This window comes from Aedes aegypti, chromosome 3 (genome assembly GCF_002204515.2).
Source record: "Aedes aegypti strain LVP_AGWG chromosome 3, AaegL5.0 Primary Assembly, whole genome shotgun sequence".
Classification (NCBI taxonomy): Eukaryota; Metazoa; Arthropoda; class Insecta; order Diptera; family Culicidae; genus Aedes; species Aedes aegypti.
In genome coordinates this window covers 367,658,498-367,675,044 of record NC_035109.1, presented here as the reverse complement: position 1 = coordinate 367,675,044, position 16,547 = coordinate 367,658,498, and positions in this window count along the sequence as shown.

The following is a 16,547-nucleotide window of genomic DNA, read 5'->3' as shown; positions in this document are numbered from 1 at the left end:
GCTATGAGGGTTTTATTACAGTGAAACCTCCATGCGTCGATGCTCCATAACTCGATTTCGACTCATGGAACCATACTAACAACAAAATTTCATGCACTCTTAAAAATAATGAAAATTACTGTGGACGTAATTCTGGTTATGACTGAATGACACATGATGTAAGTGATGGAATGACACAAAAATGTGTCCATGAAGATGTATTGAACAAAAAATGTAATTTTACATGCGAATGGACACGAAAACGATAGAACTGTGATCGATATTTCCCGAATCAGACACTAACGTATTTTAAATTGGACACAAATTTACGTCATTTGGCTCGCTTCTTTTATGTGCATCCTAAAAGACGTAAATCACATGATTTTTTCGTAGTGTGTGGATACTATGATGGTTCCCTCAAAGGTTCCAATGGTGAATGTAATTCACGTTAATTTTAGTTTTTCTCCTAAATGTCATGTCGTTCGGATCATTACAAATAGAAATACAAGGCTCCAAAGATGACCATATTGTATGAAAATTGGCATGTTCTTACTTTTATAATTCCAACACTCTATGGCTTAGTGTAAATCCTTACGATGTATCAAAAAAAAAATTTTAAGTTAACACACTGTCATTTATTATCAAAATCTCACGAAACACTATAAGGCAAACGATGAGACAGCTGTGATCAACCTTTTTTTTTGTTACCGTGAGTTTTTGACGTTTCGCGATCGAAGCGACTGTCCAATATGTCTCTTCACGAGACGTTTCATATCTGCTGACTCGGAAGCTTTTTGACAGTTCTTGTATGGAAAAGTCAGTCCTGTGTATGAACAGGTCCTCCATCGATATAAATAAATGCAAACACGGATCTGTCACATGAAAAAGCCTATAGGCCTTTTCACGTGACAGCTCCGTGTATGCATTTGTTTACATCTACCCGAAAAGCGGTGCATACACGGGCCTGTCATTTCCACAGAAGAACTGTCAAACAGCTTCAGAATCAGCTGATTTGAAACGTCTTGTGAAAAGGCCTATTCCAATGGAAAATGTAAAGCTCTGATGACACTCGCATATTATGTTTAAACTTTCGATTCGGTTGCATGTACACTTTAAGCTGTCAGTCTCATAGGCATTTCCACTAGACGTTTCAAATCAGCTGATTTGGGAGCTATTTGACAGTTCTTCTATCGAAATGACAGTCCCGTCTATGCATCGCTCTTTGTCAGATGTAAACAAATGCAAAAGGTCTATCGTGGATAGGCTAACAGTTAGCGGTAAAAAGTACAGACTAAAATGGCACAAATCTCCCAACTGGTGGGGAACGTGCCTTTGGAGCCGGCCTTCTGATACCTGATGGTAGTCAAGAACTGTCTAAACGTATGGAAAATAATGAAGATCGTAAATAACTTGCAATTAAGAAACTGGATCGAAAAAGTAGTGATTAGAAATCAAGCGTAATGTGAACAGATAACTTTTTGTGTTTAGTTCATCTTCCGTTGTGCTCTCTTTGCTTCAGGATTTCGTTTTTACTACCACTGAAAAAGAGCCTTTTCGGTTTTAAAAACTGCCCTACAGTTTTGCATCATTCAGCAACGTGTACACTAGTAAAAGTCAGAGCGATTGACCACAAGTTAGTGAAATACATTTAAAATTGAAAAATGTTTTTGTTACGTGTTCCATAAGGAGTATTACGTCTGTTCGTCTGGGATGCAATCCTTGAAACGACGCTTTGTTTAAATCCTTGTTCACAAATTTGCCCAATGTCCAGATAAAGTCACATTCAAGGACTATTAAATGACCACTCACAATCGTTTGGCGTCACAAATTGTGTCATTTTGAGAAGGCCACATAGGTTTTTAAAACATTACTCAAACGAACGTAATAACGTGAGCTGTAACTGAACATCATTCGCTCTGAAAGTGCCTTCAATGCAATCATTTTACAACATCCTTTGCGTGACCCTGACCATCTTTCGGGTCACCCAAGTTCTGCAGTCCGTCACATTCTCAAAATTCGCAAACTGTGCATTTTTCCCGTTAGGACCCAGGATATTTGCACAGACAAATAGGAATCTGCCCTGCTTTACGCTCCAGTTGTGGTCATAAATAAACCATAAACTACCTCTAGGCGAACCCGTACCCAATATGTAGTAGTAGGCGATGAACGAAGAACTCGAGAGGAAAAAACAAAAGTTTACAACCCTTAAGAAATTGACCTCAAGGACAAAAACCTTCTTGACGATAACTTTTTTTTTCGGTCCCGTTTTCGAACCTCATTTCGACCGTGGCTGTCAAAGGTTGTATAATTGGAAAATTATTCCGGTGCATCTAAACTGGACCACTTTTTATGCGTTCGCAATTTTTTTGTGGGTCTTTTTTCATGCCGTATTTAGATGACCTCGATTTCTTTTTTGCTCAGTAGGCGGTGCTGCAATTTTGAATGCCAATTCTTGAAACGGTTTTTTGTAGGTAAAAGCCTCAGCGTAGGAGACTTTCTTCTGCCCACTTTCGCCTACTCGGTTTTTCAGTTTGGTGCGACACGTCGATTGCTTTGATTTATTGCTCGATGGGAAAAGATCAAACGAACAAATTTATACATGTTCTATCGCAAAAAAAATCACTGTCCACCCATAAATATTTTTATCGGTCCATAATAGCTTTCAAATCACCCTTTCTGGTCCCTTTGCCAGAAAAAAAGCATCATTCCAGAGCGACTAAATCCTTTATCAAGTAGTCCCAAACCGAGCCACATACATTAACTCTCTTGACCGGAGTAAATTACGGCCATCCGACGACATTCATCCTGAACCTTTTTGCTCCCTAGAATCAGAAGCGAGAGGAAAAAAAACCCTTGAGCAATAGATCAACCCTTAAATCTAATTCGCATATTGAGAGAACCCACATCAAGGATCGCATGGCTTTTACCTCGACCGTGACCCTTTTTCCTATTTAGGGGAACTTGGTTTAATACTGCTCGTTGAATTATTTCTAGAGGGTTTCAATTTGTATTATTTGTCAAATGATGTTTACCGAATAGTTATCGCTACAAGCTTAGGAGATAAACCCATAAATTACCTTTATTTTTCCGGTAAGATTCAACAATTTTTCACTTTTTTCCTCAAGTCTCGAGTTTTTTCGGTTGTAACAAAGTGTTGGTTGCTTGGTTGCTGACTCTTTGTTCAGCACACTGAATGGCGTTCTATCCTACCTCTTCAATCATTTTGAATCACCCCTATTTTTGAGCCATATTTTCGATACGGTTTTAAATCGTCAAAATTTGGAAAAAAAAAGTTTCTATTGTTATACTTAGAAAATAGTGTATAGTTACTGTTTGCACTTCGGATGGGCTTATCTGTGGATTCTATTGCTGGAAAACGACACCAATCTCTAGAGTGCCATTTTGGACCATTTCACCCTACTTTACCCGTCTCGCCTTGGCATGCCTTGCCTTAGTTTGACAGCACTCGTAATCCGGATGGGTGGATGCGGGAAGTGCAGGGACAAAAAGGATGTAAGCAACAAAAAAAAATCCGAGAAAGGATTGATATCAATAAATTGTTATTTTATATTGCTGTTATTGAATCACACTCCGTTTGACCGACCGACCCATCATTCCTTCCAAGTAACTGACGGTGACGACGACGCACAGTGGGATGAAACTGATTATAGATGATCAAAAGCGATTTGTGACCTTTCAGCTCATAGATGTCTTCAGAAGATTTTTTTTAAATAGCTTTCCGAATACAGTCGAGTTTCGTTCGTTGCACTATCTTTGGGTGGGATTCATTTTAATTGGGCTCCCGCTAGGTGGGCTATAACTTACTTAAAACGAAGATATACGTCACTTCTTGACATGAAGCTCGAGTTTTCAATGTTGGCAACCCTGAATTTCTATTGTATTCAATATTTTGACACCTAAAAACTCAGCCCAATTAGTGTAAGTTTTTCACTAGGTGGGCTACAGGTTAAGTGCAACGAACAAAAGTTGACTCTTATAGAAAATAATAACTTAATAAGGGCACCAAAGCAATTTAATTGGAGGGTTGATTAGATTAGCAAAGTTTTAGAAAAGTCAATTTTAATATTTTTGAAGGTTTTTACGCTGGCTGTAAAGCAACAAGAGGTGATTCGATTATGACGTTTCTTGCTTTCAAGTTTTAGAGCAAAATCTCAGTAGGCTGTAATGCTGGTTTGTTGATTGCAATGTCGTTTTTTTCTGTTGGTCCTAGTACAATTTCGTATTTCAAATCATTCTAGAAAGGAATCGTTAAGTTGCTTAAATTGATGCCTTTTATATTAGTTAAGGTCCCCAATCGATAGGAAGCGCGAGCATCATTTTGAGTATGGCTTTTGATTTACAGCAGAGATTTGATCTCTGTCAATATTTTCAGAAGTAATAGGTTTTCGACATCCGATTCTGCCAATAATGATTAAGCGCAGAGCTAACAGAGATGAAGTGCAGATATAGCGGCCAACTATTTAAACCACCCCCACTGACTTCTGAAGACGAAGATTTTAAACATTTCAAACATGTATTATGGAAAATATGTATTTGTTATTAGGAATATTACACAACACAAAAAATACATTAGATTCAGGTAACAAAAACCCGTACCATTTAGCTTTGCTAACTGAAGCTCCTGAAATCTTGGAAATATTATTCAATTGGGTCCTAAAGCCCTGTCCCAATTTTAGTGCCAAACGCTTAAGTTTAGGCCAAAAACACATGTTTACTCAATTTTCTAATGTTTTCCGTTAATTTAAGCCCAAAAACATTTTTATTAGATTTTGTCACATCCTTTGGCTTAAACTCAAATTTTGGGTGTATTTTGTTTTCCGTGTCCCTTACGAAATGTCAGATAGGAACAACCCCAGTGGTCGAACTAAAACCCCTGTGGTGTTTTTGTCGACTGAGCGAACGTCAAACATGATCGAAAGTGTCAAGGTTCATTTATGGACCAAATTTTTAAATTAAAGTTTAAACATGATATAGCCATTATTTGAGCAGGAAAAATTGCTAAAGTAATTACAGTAACATGCTTTTTCGTGTTATTAAATAAAAACAAGATTTCATTACAAATTTTAGGACCCAATTATGTAAAATAAATGAAATCAATCCAGAATTCAAGATTCTTATTGTTATAAATCTCGTATGAACGATAATAAGGTTTAAATAGCAATTCTCCATCCAGCCGAGAAATGTTTGAAAATTGGGAAAGATTGATCTGCAATAAATTGGGCCCAGTTTAGTTAATAGTTTTTGAGTTAGCGCATTGATCCTTTTCCAGCCGGATTGAATGTCCTCTTTGATGTTTGTGAATAAACAATTCGTTAATTGATATCAATGCTACAACATTGATTGACATTATACAAATACACAACTTGTATTCGGAAAAGCAGAGCTCATGGAATTACCACATCGAAAGAGATTAGCAAATAAATTTATAGGTACCGTAATCCGGGGAAACATTGATCAGCGGGGAAACATTGATCGGTATGACCCTTCTAGTAAAAGGTTCGAATTACTATTTGTTGATGGAATATTATCAAAGCTGGAATGGTGCTTCTCTTTCTAACATTCATAAGCTAATTAATATTAAGGTTTTTGCGAAAATTACATTTCGTTCATGCGTAAATTTGTCAACTTTTTGAAACATTGATTTTTGTCAATATGTATGGCACTACCGAAGATTCATGTCCCACATGAGTACTGCAAATGGTATGAGTAAGGAAAATGCGATTGTTACTAAAAGTGGCATTGCCGAAAACGATTCCGTTGTCGAATACTTCATAAGTTTATTCAATTAACCAACATTAACGAACTACTATCGAGAATGCAGAATTTCCTTAGGAAATTGTCTACATTTAGGCGTATTCAGCGGTTCAAAGTGTTTTTATTTTTGAAATAACTCAAAAAGTAAATGACTTGTAAGTGTTTGATCTAATTATTCGGCTTCAGGGGCCATGCTTACTTAAGCAACGACATTTTCAATATTACCGAACGTTGTTAACATGGGTGATCAATGTTACCCCATATCGACTAAATCAAAAAATCACCTAAAACATTTATTTAAACTTATTGAAATCTTTTGAAAACCAAAATACAGTACACAGTCACGAGCGGTGGGTGCCAGTACTTGTTTTAAAAATATAATACTTGCGACATTTGCATTTTCAAATGAAAAATTCAGGATATATCCCAAACACTGATCAATGTTACCCCGGATTACGGTATTTGAATACCGTTTCACTAATGAATACAAATAAAATTTTAAATATTCTACATTATTAAGGCCCGGGTTTGGGGAAGTGCCAAGAGGCCAAATGGGCTGAGCCCCCTGAGGATCCAAAACTAGGAACGAAAATCGTTTTAAAATACTCTCTAATATTTTCTCTTCAGACATGAGCAATTCTTGCTGAAACTAGGCTGCCATGGGCACACAAGGGTGAACGTTTTGGTTTTCTCAAATTTGTGTACCCCTCGTACGCCAGCTAGCTAAGCAAGTTTCAAAAAAATCCCATTTTTTATTAATTATGGGTATTTATTCACGAGATATGTGTCATATTTCCCATAGAACACATAGCAAACATAGTGGCGTCGTATCGGCTTTCATGTGAAATTTTGCATGGTCTTCTATCAGAACTCTATTATTTTAGACATATAAGCTTTCAGATTCTAAGGGAAATTCTTTTGTAACTAGGTAGTCAGTACCTTTTTTTACCTTGATAAAGCTTTCCTTAAACTCAGATTTAACTTTGAATATAATCCATATAATGTACTAAATAGAATCAATCGATTATTTAAGCATGGCCAATCAGTGCTGTGCTGTGCGTACACGAATTTTCTCTGCTCTTGGAAGAATTTTAAAAACTACATAAAGCAATAAAACAGCTTTTCAGTGCTAAAATTAGAAACGGTACTTTTCAGTGCTATTAAAACAGTACTTTCAGTACTATTTTTTCTACTATTGATCCCTTTACGATCCTTGTTCTAACCTGTGCTAGGGTTCCTAGTACCGACCCCTTTTGACGAGTACCAGTTCTACGGTACTGTCACTCTCAGTACCGGTAGTACCAGTAAAATACCGGTACTGGAAGATTTTTTTGCAATACACTTTATGTTGCATGCATACATGTTGTATGCATACAGTATTTGACAAAAAAATGCAACTTTCAAATTCGTCAATAAACACAAGTTTGCTGATGTCTTCATTTTTATGAATTATCAGACTAAATTTATAAAATATCTGTTGAAATTAGATTTTTTTTTCTGACTGGATGGATCTTATTTATTCAAATATGTCCTTTACCATCAACAGTTGACCATTTTCTAGGAAATTCGAAAAAGTTGCTGATGTATTGTGTAATGTTGTATGTGGTGCGAAAAATCGTTGAAAATTAATAGTTTATTGACTTAACGTGTAATCACCTTTACATTCATGAAAATACTACTAAAAATGCAAAGCGTGTTAAAGATCAATGTTCAACTGCCATTCGATTGCATATTGTTATGACAAAACTTTCAGATACGGACAAAGCTCTTTTAGTGTTATCCGAATGTTGCTCGAAGTTTTGCCCATGCACCGTAAAATGCCAACAAATATTTTGCTTAGAACAGACTTATAATACATGAATTAATTCGAATAATTTCTATAAATATTTGTACCATATTACTTAATACTTCTAAATTCTACAATATTCTGAAACCTTTATATTTGTGCCTAGTTTTCTAGAAAGCTTGATATTCACCATCAGCAGTTTTATTAGTATCATTTCCGTTCAATAACTTTACCTTCAGTCTTTTTAAATGTTCCAAAACATATTTCAAACCAGATGCAAACTATGAGCATACTTTCAACGTTTTAATGTATGGAGATAAACCATACTTCATGATGAAAAGATGATAATTAGAATAAGCCATTATGTAATACGTTCCTTGGTTGACCAGCGAAATTCGCCATTAACGAATTTATCCAAACTTACGTAACATTCATTGTAAAGGAATTTATTGAACCAATTAATTATTATATTTTACATCAGTACCGAAAATACCGGTACTCAATGTTTTCCAGTACCGGTATTTCGGTACCGAAGAATTGTCGGTAGTACCGGTACTTTCGGTACCGGTACTCCCGGTACCAAAACCCTAACCCATGCCTCAGATTTTTCGTTGAACCCGTTGGCGATAGCTAGCGGTGGTAATCCTTCTTGGACACCGTCTTGGGAAACAACCTTTTAGGAGGTCCCGTCTTTTATCTTTTATTCACTACACATGATTGCAACTACAAACAAAAGGAAGGGTTAATCTCTGAATTCATAACTTCCTTCAAAAAAGTGGGATTTAAAACTGTCACTAAACGTGGCAAGAAATGAAGAAAGGACCTTTCTTCGGAATGCGAACTTTCTTCCAAAGATAATGTTGATAATTGTATCGAAATGAGCAATCCGTTCGACGCTCTAGACAAATTTTTCGAACACCAAATCGAAGCAGTGTCTAGCCCAGGCTCTTTGATTTAAGTGTGGAAGCAAAGAGTGCCGCATATCGTGGTCAGTTGTTCCGAATTTGCGGGATTTAGGCAGGAGATCTTAAACTCCATTAGGGGAATCAAGGTCTCCTTCCAAATCGCAAAGAAAGGAGGAAATCGCGTTTTGCCGGAAAAGAAGAAGAGATCAAAAATGGAATAAATGATTTACTTGGATTTTTCCCAGTCCAAGTAATCATTATGAAAAAGAGAACCTAATCTGGCATTGTTCGGAAAGGGCTTTCTCAAGAATATTATTCAGTTCACTTTAGCAAAAATGAACTAAATAATATTGAAGCTTTAGAAAAAGCAAAACTTATGTTCGATGTCCGTGTGTCCGTGTGACATGGGAACATTTCCAGAAACCTGGAGGACATTACCAGAACCCAACTCAGTGCCGTCGGTGCCAAAAGTGGGGTCATGGTACAAAAAATTGTCGCATGGATGCTAAATGCATGACTTCCGGAGGTTCTTCTCACGCTAAGGACGTCTGTCCAGTGAAGGAAGATACCACCAAGTTTATATGCTTGAATTGCGGGTGTAATCATAAGTCAAATTTTTGGGCTTGCCCTTCGCGTAGCCGAGTCGTCCAGGCTCGTGCCAGGCAAATGAATGTAATTTTCCAACATACATTGTTAAAATTATTCAAAGTTATCTGTCAAATCGTACACTTCAGGTTAATCCAGCTCTTTACGCTAGCTTGCCATAAACTTTGAATCACCCCTTTTTGACGTTCCTTGTGTACACTATAATATTTTTATGGTTCAGTCTAAGCAAGCTTTGTGTCGCTGAAAAATTTTCATGTTTATGCAAACGAACGTCAAAAAATCCTTTATTCAGGTAACAAAAATCTGAAAGTTTTATTCTGGATTTACTGCGTTTAATACAGTTTAATACTATTTTTTACCATTTTAGATTTATGATAAGCAGCCGTGGACTGGTGCCTGTTTATTCTCGATAGGTTATTTTGAGAACTGAACAACGTGAATTATTGTTACAAACTTTACAACGAATTTAGTGCCAAACAAATTGCTCCAGTGATCAAATACTAATGATTGTTTTTTAGATTGTTCTGTAAGACGTACCTTGGACGACCTTTGAATGAATTTATGGAGTTCGTGGCTATTCTCGTCTTAAGAACAAGCACCCAAACCACCCTCCCTCCCCCGGCACTTACTGGGCCTTTGTTTTTTGAATACGAAGGAGTGAAACATTTTTTTAACAACCAAGTGATCAAATAGGTAGATAGACTGCCCCCCACTAATGATAGGCCTATGATAAACATGCCAGTTTCCGGACAATGGTTAAGAAATATGGATTTATTCTACGAGTGGCGTGAGGTGAGAAACCTCGGTCTCGTGTAGCGACGTGACAATATACGACTCGAGTGAAATGACTCTCCCCGGCGAGTCACTTCACTCGGGTCTGGAATTGCCACCTCGCTATACGAGACCGAGATTCCTCATCCCACTCGCAGAATAAACCCAAATGTAACAGCATGTATGTATGACATAGACCTGGACGAAGATCTATATTCGAACATCTCAGACCACTTTGAAAACATCCATGTAAGTGTTAATTTATCCGCTCTTCCGTAAACTTTACGGAATGTTATAAAAAATATAACGGCCGAGTCAGTTTGGTTTATGTATGTTGATTGTGTTTATCAGAGATTTAGAGCCAATAACGATGTAAAAAATGCCGTCCTCTCGAATTTCTTTATCCTCAATAATTAGGTCAGATACGCTTTTCTCGTGTCGATGCCTAAAATAAATAGAAAGAAGTTGGTTAAAAAAAAGGTGAATATTGCAATATAAAAGAAACACAGCTGCAAAACAAACCCAACAAAATATTTGACATTACAATCAACAATCGAAAAGCATGGCATACTAAGGCCTAACTATAAAATCGGTTGGCAGAAAATGTCTTAGTTAAATCACCCTCCACAGTTTAATAGCTAGCGTAAAAAGCTGGATTATCAGAACTCCAGATCTGAAAGACATACTGTAAGAGCTGGTGTTCTCCAAGGCAGCATTTTGGGACCAATATTATACAATATTTTCACATCTGACTCACCTGACTTACCTCAGGGATGTCAAAAATCCTTGTTTGCGGATGACACGGCCTCTCCGCCAAAGGACGAAGCCTGCGTGTCATCTGTAGTCGATTGCAAAAAAGTTTGGATATTTTTTCTTCATACTTGCAAAAATGGAAGATTTCTCCTAATGCTTCCAAAACTCAACTAATAATATTCCCACATAAACCAAAAGCTCTTTATTTGAAATCTTCAAGTAGACATGTTGTCACGATGAGAGGGGTTTCAATAAATTGGTCAGATGAAGTTAAGTATCTAGGGCTCATGCTAGATAAGAATTTACCTTTCAAAAATAACATTGAGGGCATTCAAGCCAAATGTAACAAATATTTAAAATGTCTCTATCCCCTTATAAATAAAAAATCAATACTTTGTCTTAACACCAAGCTTTTGATATTCAAACAAATTTTCAGGCCAGCTATGTGGTATGCTGTACCAATATAGACTAGCTGTTGTAATACCAGGAAGAAAGCTCTGCAGAGAATTCAAAATAAAATTTTGAAAATGATTCTGAAGCTTCCTCCCTGGTATAGTACCAATGAGTTACATAGAATATCCAATGTTGGAAGATTGGAACAAATGTCAAATATACTAATTAATAATTTCAGACAAAAATCGTTACAATCTTCTTTTGCCACGATTAATGCGTTATATGTTTAGGTTAAGTTAGGTTAAGTTTGAATTCACGTTTTTTTTCTCTTTTATAAGCAGGTGAAATCAACTCACCTGTAAAAAAATCTGAACTGCTACGGCAAATGAAATGTAATATGTTGTTAACGAAATGTTAATTAAATCCTAAATTTGTTTTACCAAATTAGGATGATAGAACACAGAACACCTAGATATAAGAAATGAATGTAATGTTTGAAATAATACTTATAAAGAAATTCAAAAGAAAAAAAAAATTGTGCAGAGCCCCTCTGAAACATTGGAACAAATGTCAAATAAACTTTTTATAAAATTTTCAGACAAAAATCGTTGCAATCTTCTGTTCCCAGGAGAAATTCGTTTCATATATAGCTTTATCTAGGTTAAGCTTATTGAAAACCGATTTTCCCCAAAAACAAAATGTAACCATATAATTTTGGTTCCATCCCACTGTGCGACGTCGCCGTCCCGGAGGATGTGGGCCATCCTGCTGAGATGAACCTCGCACCAATGCGAAAATAATCGGACCAAAAAGTCTCGACTGGCCTTCGGGGTAAATTTTCACTTTGCTCCTCTCTAGAATTCCGGAATCCTTCCGGAGGCATCGGCGGACAGAAGGTCGACCGACTGGTGAAGGGGGAACGACGTGCAAATCTGTGCCGTCGCTGCTGGCCGGCTGCCAAGACGGCGAGGGGCGAGGGACAATCGTTTAAACATATGTAAAACATGACGATGGAAATTCGGCTCGTTGATGTGTGAGGTGGGACCTGGGGCTGGGAAAGGATGTTTTAGCAGGAATTCGACAACAAAAGGGATAGTTTAGATCCTCTTTTGCCCGGCGGGGGGATAAGAATCACACCGGAAATGAGGAATCGATGGGGATTCTTGGTCAGGGTGAGAGAGGCTTTGTGTGGTGATGACATTCGGATAATACCCGGTTTAGAGTTGATTTCGAAATTTGGGTAAAAGTTGTCATTCCGGGAACCTCTTTTCACGGCAAGAGAGGACCATTCCGGTCGGACACAAAGGAGGTGAATGATTACAGATTTTTTTGTGATGATTGAAATGGGCTTGGATCGGTTTTGGGGGAGGAGATTACCATACTGAAGAGGTTTAGGTAAGAGTCACTCGAAGTATTCGCTGGATTGGGAATAACGGTTAAGTTAACTGTTAATCCCTCAGCAACAGATGACAAGAATGATAGTATAGTTATTTAAATTTGGATGCTTTTTGAATCTCAAATGTCATGCCCAAATAGCCATAGCGCACGGTGGTGCCCAGTCCGTTGAGAACCGTGTTGCAACGCTGCATAAATCAAGGAATCTTCCCGGATGTATGGAAGCGACAGACATTGGTGCTACTACCAAAGGCGGGGAAACCACCAGGTGATCCGTCGGCTTATAGACCTATCTGTCTACTAGATACGACGGGCTAGTTGTTGGAGAGGTTGTTCCTCAACAGGCTAGTACCGTATACGGAAAGTGCGGACGGCATGTCCAACAACCAGTGTAAATTTAGGAATGGCAAATCTAGGCTGGACGCTTCGTTCAGACAGCTGAGGTGGCAATCGAGAATAAAAGGAGCGGCATACCTGCGCGGTAGTCACTCTGGATGTGAAGAATGCGTTCAACAGCGCAAGCTAGGAAGCAAGGGCCGATGCACTTCATCGCCTCAAGGTACCAATACAGTTGTGTGAGTAGTGTTTGATCCTTCGACCTTGACACTTGCTCCTGCGGGGGCGGGTGATGAGGGCAGGATCAAACATGTCGCGCGTCGGTAGTGAAGCGGTGGAAAAGTGATCGGTTCGTTAGTAGTGTTTGATCCTTCGACCTTGACGCTTGCTCCTGCGGGGGCGGGCGATGGGGGCAGGATCAAACTTGTCGCGCGTCGTTCGCTCAGAGAAATGAAAAAGCGCCGCGGATCGCTAGTAGTGTTTGATCTATTGATCGCGTCGCTTGCTCTTGCGTGGGCGAGTGACGAACACTTGTTCGGCGTTTTATGCGATTATCGAATTATTTCGCGAATCCGGTTAGGCGTGATTATATCATGGATCGCATCACCAAACATTGGTGACTCCCAGATCTTTACCTTATCCCACTAACCCAATATCCTCTCCATGACAACCTTGGAGATGCAGAGGTGATCTCGGTCTCTAGTAACAACGGTAGTCACACTAACATTCCTTCCCTTCCCCGATGACCGTAAGGACGTGGCCGGCGCCGTTATTGACTTTTAAATTTGAGCTCTCGATTTGTGCACATTGAAGAATGGTAAGCTAATCCCAAGCCCCATTCATTAATTCCCTGTGCAACTTCGATTGTTCTGGTTAATCACGGAGTAGCAACTACGAATTGTACGGTCATCTATGCTTATGCTTATGCTTATGCTCAAGGTACCAATACAGTTGTGTAAGCTTCTAGAAACTATTTTGATGGTAGGATTCTGCTGTATGACACTGAGGAGGAACAGAAAAGTGTTCGAATTACCGAGGGAGTTGAGGAATGGATGAAGTCTAGGAAACTAGGACTGGCCCGTCACAAGACTGAGGTGGTGGTGTTCAACAATCGCAAGTCCGAGCAACGGGCGCTTATCTCGGTAGGTGATTGCACCATAGAGTCCAAGCGATCCCTTTGGCATCTTGGGGTAATGATCGATGACAAGCTCAGTTTTGCTAGCCATATTAAATATGCCTGTAAAAGAGCATCTACGGCTATAGCAACGCTTTCGAGGATGATGTCTAACAGCTATGCTGTAATTGCCAGCAAACGCAAGCGTGGCGTTATCCATACTAAGGTACGGAGGACCAATCTGGTCAAAAGCGCTTAGTGTAGGGTCCTACACCTTGCATAGAGATTGGATCGATCAGAATAGTCATTGAGTTTAGGAGACGGTTATATTCGGTTGGTGACTGAAGAAAGATTGAAAATAAATATAGCAGCTGGATATTGTAAATTGAAAACAGTGTTTGTTCGGTACTATTATACCATTCCAAATATCGAGTATTCTACACTTAGAACGAGCAGAAACCTAAAGCGGTTGGAAAGCACGTACCTACAGGATATTTTGCTTAAGAGTAGCAAGTGCATACCGGAGGCCGTGTGCATCACAGTCGGCATGACGCTCTTCGGGCTCATCATTAAGGAAGATGTTCAATACTTCAACCAAAGGGGTACCAGAGAAGTACGCGACAAGGAAGAGAAAAAGCTCAGAAGCTGGCACCAGGAATGGGATAACTCCACTAAATGTGTCAGATTGGTATGGAAGAAACCATGGGAAAGTGAACTTCTACCTGACGCAGTTTCTGTCAGGACATGTTTGCTATAGACAGTACCTGCAGAGGTTCGGGCACTCAGAATCTCCTGCGTGCCCAAGGATGGAAAAAAATCGTCTCTAGCGACAAACAACACGTTATTTGAACGGTCTAAGAGGGTCGTCGCTCTTGCAGCAGTTTGATTTGAACACCTCACCGAGCGCGCATTGTACCGACATAAGGAGCATCCGATGCAATGTTTGTCGAGGGACAAAGAGCTTATCGGATGTTGTTACAAGTAGCGATCAACTTGAATCATGGCGCATTCGCGCTAATAATTTTCGTTAAAACCATGCCCGAATGATTTTAGAATCACAAACAATATTTCCTCAGAATGATAGAACCTGAGAGGGAGGCACAGATACTACACACGAAATATGACACAACACTTTTCCAAATTGCAAGATAACTCCCGCTCACCAACGACAATCAAGGCAGGCTTGCGAAAAATCGCTAGTTTTCTTTTGTTGTGTACCTTGGATCTTTCTGGACAAACTTGGGAAAAGGGCCATAGTTTTATGTGCATTAATTTCAATTAATTGGTGGTGACCAATCGATTAAGTTTTCAGCTAAAAATGGGCGTCCGGTTCTCCAGATTCGTGCTCTTGAAAATTTCAAGTTTGGCTTCGATTAATCTTCACCTTAATCTCGGGGCGTAGTTTGTTGTGATATCTTAACGACAAAAGGTTAATCGTTGTTGTTATGATCGCACGATAAAGAACAACCGCGATGCATCGTGGATTTTGTCATGATCACTAGATTTCCATCCTTGTGCGTGCCCCAATTGTGCTAGTGTGGAGGAAACAGCGGAGTTTGTCGTGTTCGATTGCCCCCTTTTCATAGTTGTGAGAGATTGCATGCTCGCTACGTGCGGAGGGGACACGCCCCCCGACAATATTATAGAAGGAATGTGTGCAGATGCCGAGCGCTGAAATGCAGTAACTACGGCTGTCACTCACATTTTAGTGTATTTAGTGTATTTATTGTATACAGTCTTCGACATTAAAATAGTATCGCACAGACTGTTGTTTAAAAGCTAATCCTTAATTTAAACACAGTTTTGGACAAGTTAAAATCAAACAAATGGTACACATCATTGATACGCTGACAACAAACATCTAGAGGATTATGCTGGCCATATTGAGTACGATGAAAGGCCTGTCGGAAGAAATCGAAACTCCTAATCGATCGTCCCGGGGCGTTTATGCGCAGCCTTCCCAAGAGATCGGAGCAATCAATATTATTGTTCAGGAGGTCGAAGATCAATAGTCGTTGTAGAAGTTCCCGTCTTTTTTGTAGAGTTTGCAATTTTATGAGTGCACATCGTTGTTCGGATGGAGGGAGATGCTGACCATCACGCCACGGAAGATGACGAAGAGCAAATCGCAGAAAACACTTCTGCACACGTTCTAGGCGAGCGATTTGGACGGAATGATATGGTGCCCAGACGGTGACGCCGTATTCTAGTATACTGCGTACAAGCGAAACGTATAATGATTTCAGGCAATATACATCACGAAACGTTTGAGTGTTACGTCTTATTATGCCCAAAACTGCAAATGCCCTTGCGGTTACAGAAGATATATGCTGCGAGAATTTTAGCTTCACGTCGAGAATAATTCCCAGATCTTTAACGGCCGTGACTCTTTGGATTACGTTAGTGCCCATGCATTGGCGTAGCTAGGATTTTTCTCTGGAGGGGGCCTAGGGGGGCCTAGCATATACCTGTTTTACAGATGTATTATTATTATCATTATCTCTATTAAAGAGATTTTCAGCCCACAGCTGGTTCATCTACAATTTACAGGTGTAATGTCGGTCGCAATTATCACGATTTTCACAAATATCGTATTTTTAACAGATTTGTATTGATTTTAATAATTTGTGATTTTGTCTCATTTCGCGGCGCATCAGTTTTATTTGTATACTTAAATATACAAATTCATTGTTTTTGTAATCTTTCAACAAATCTAGCGAAAAAATCACAAGGA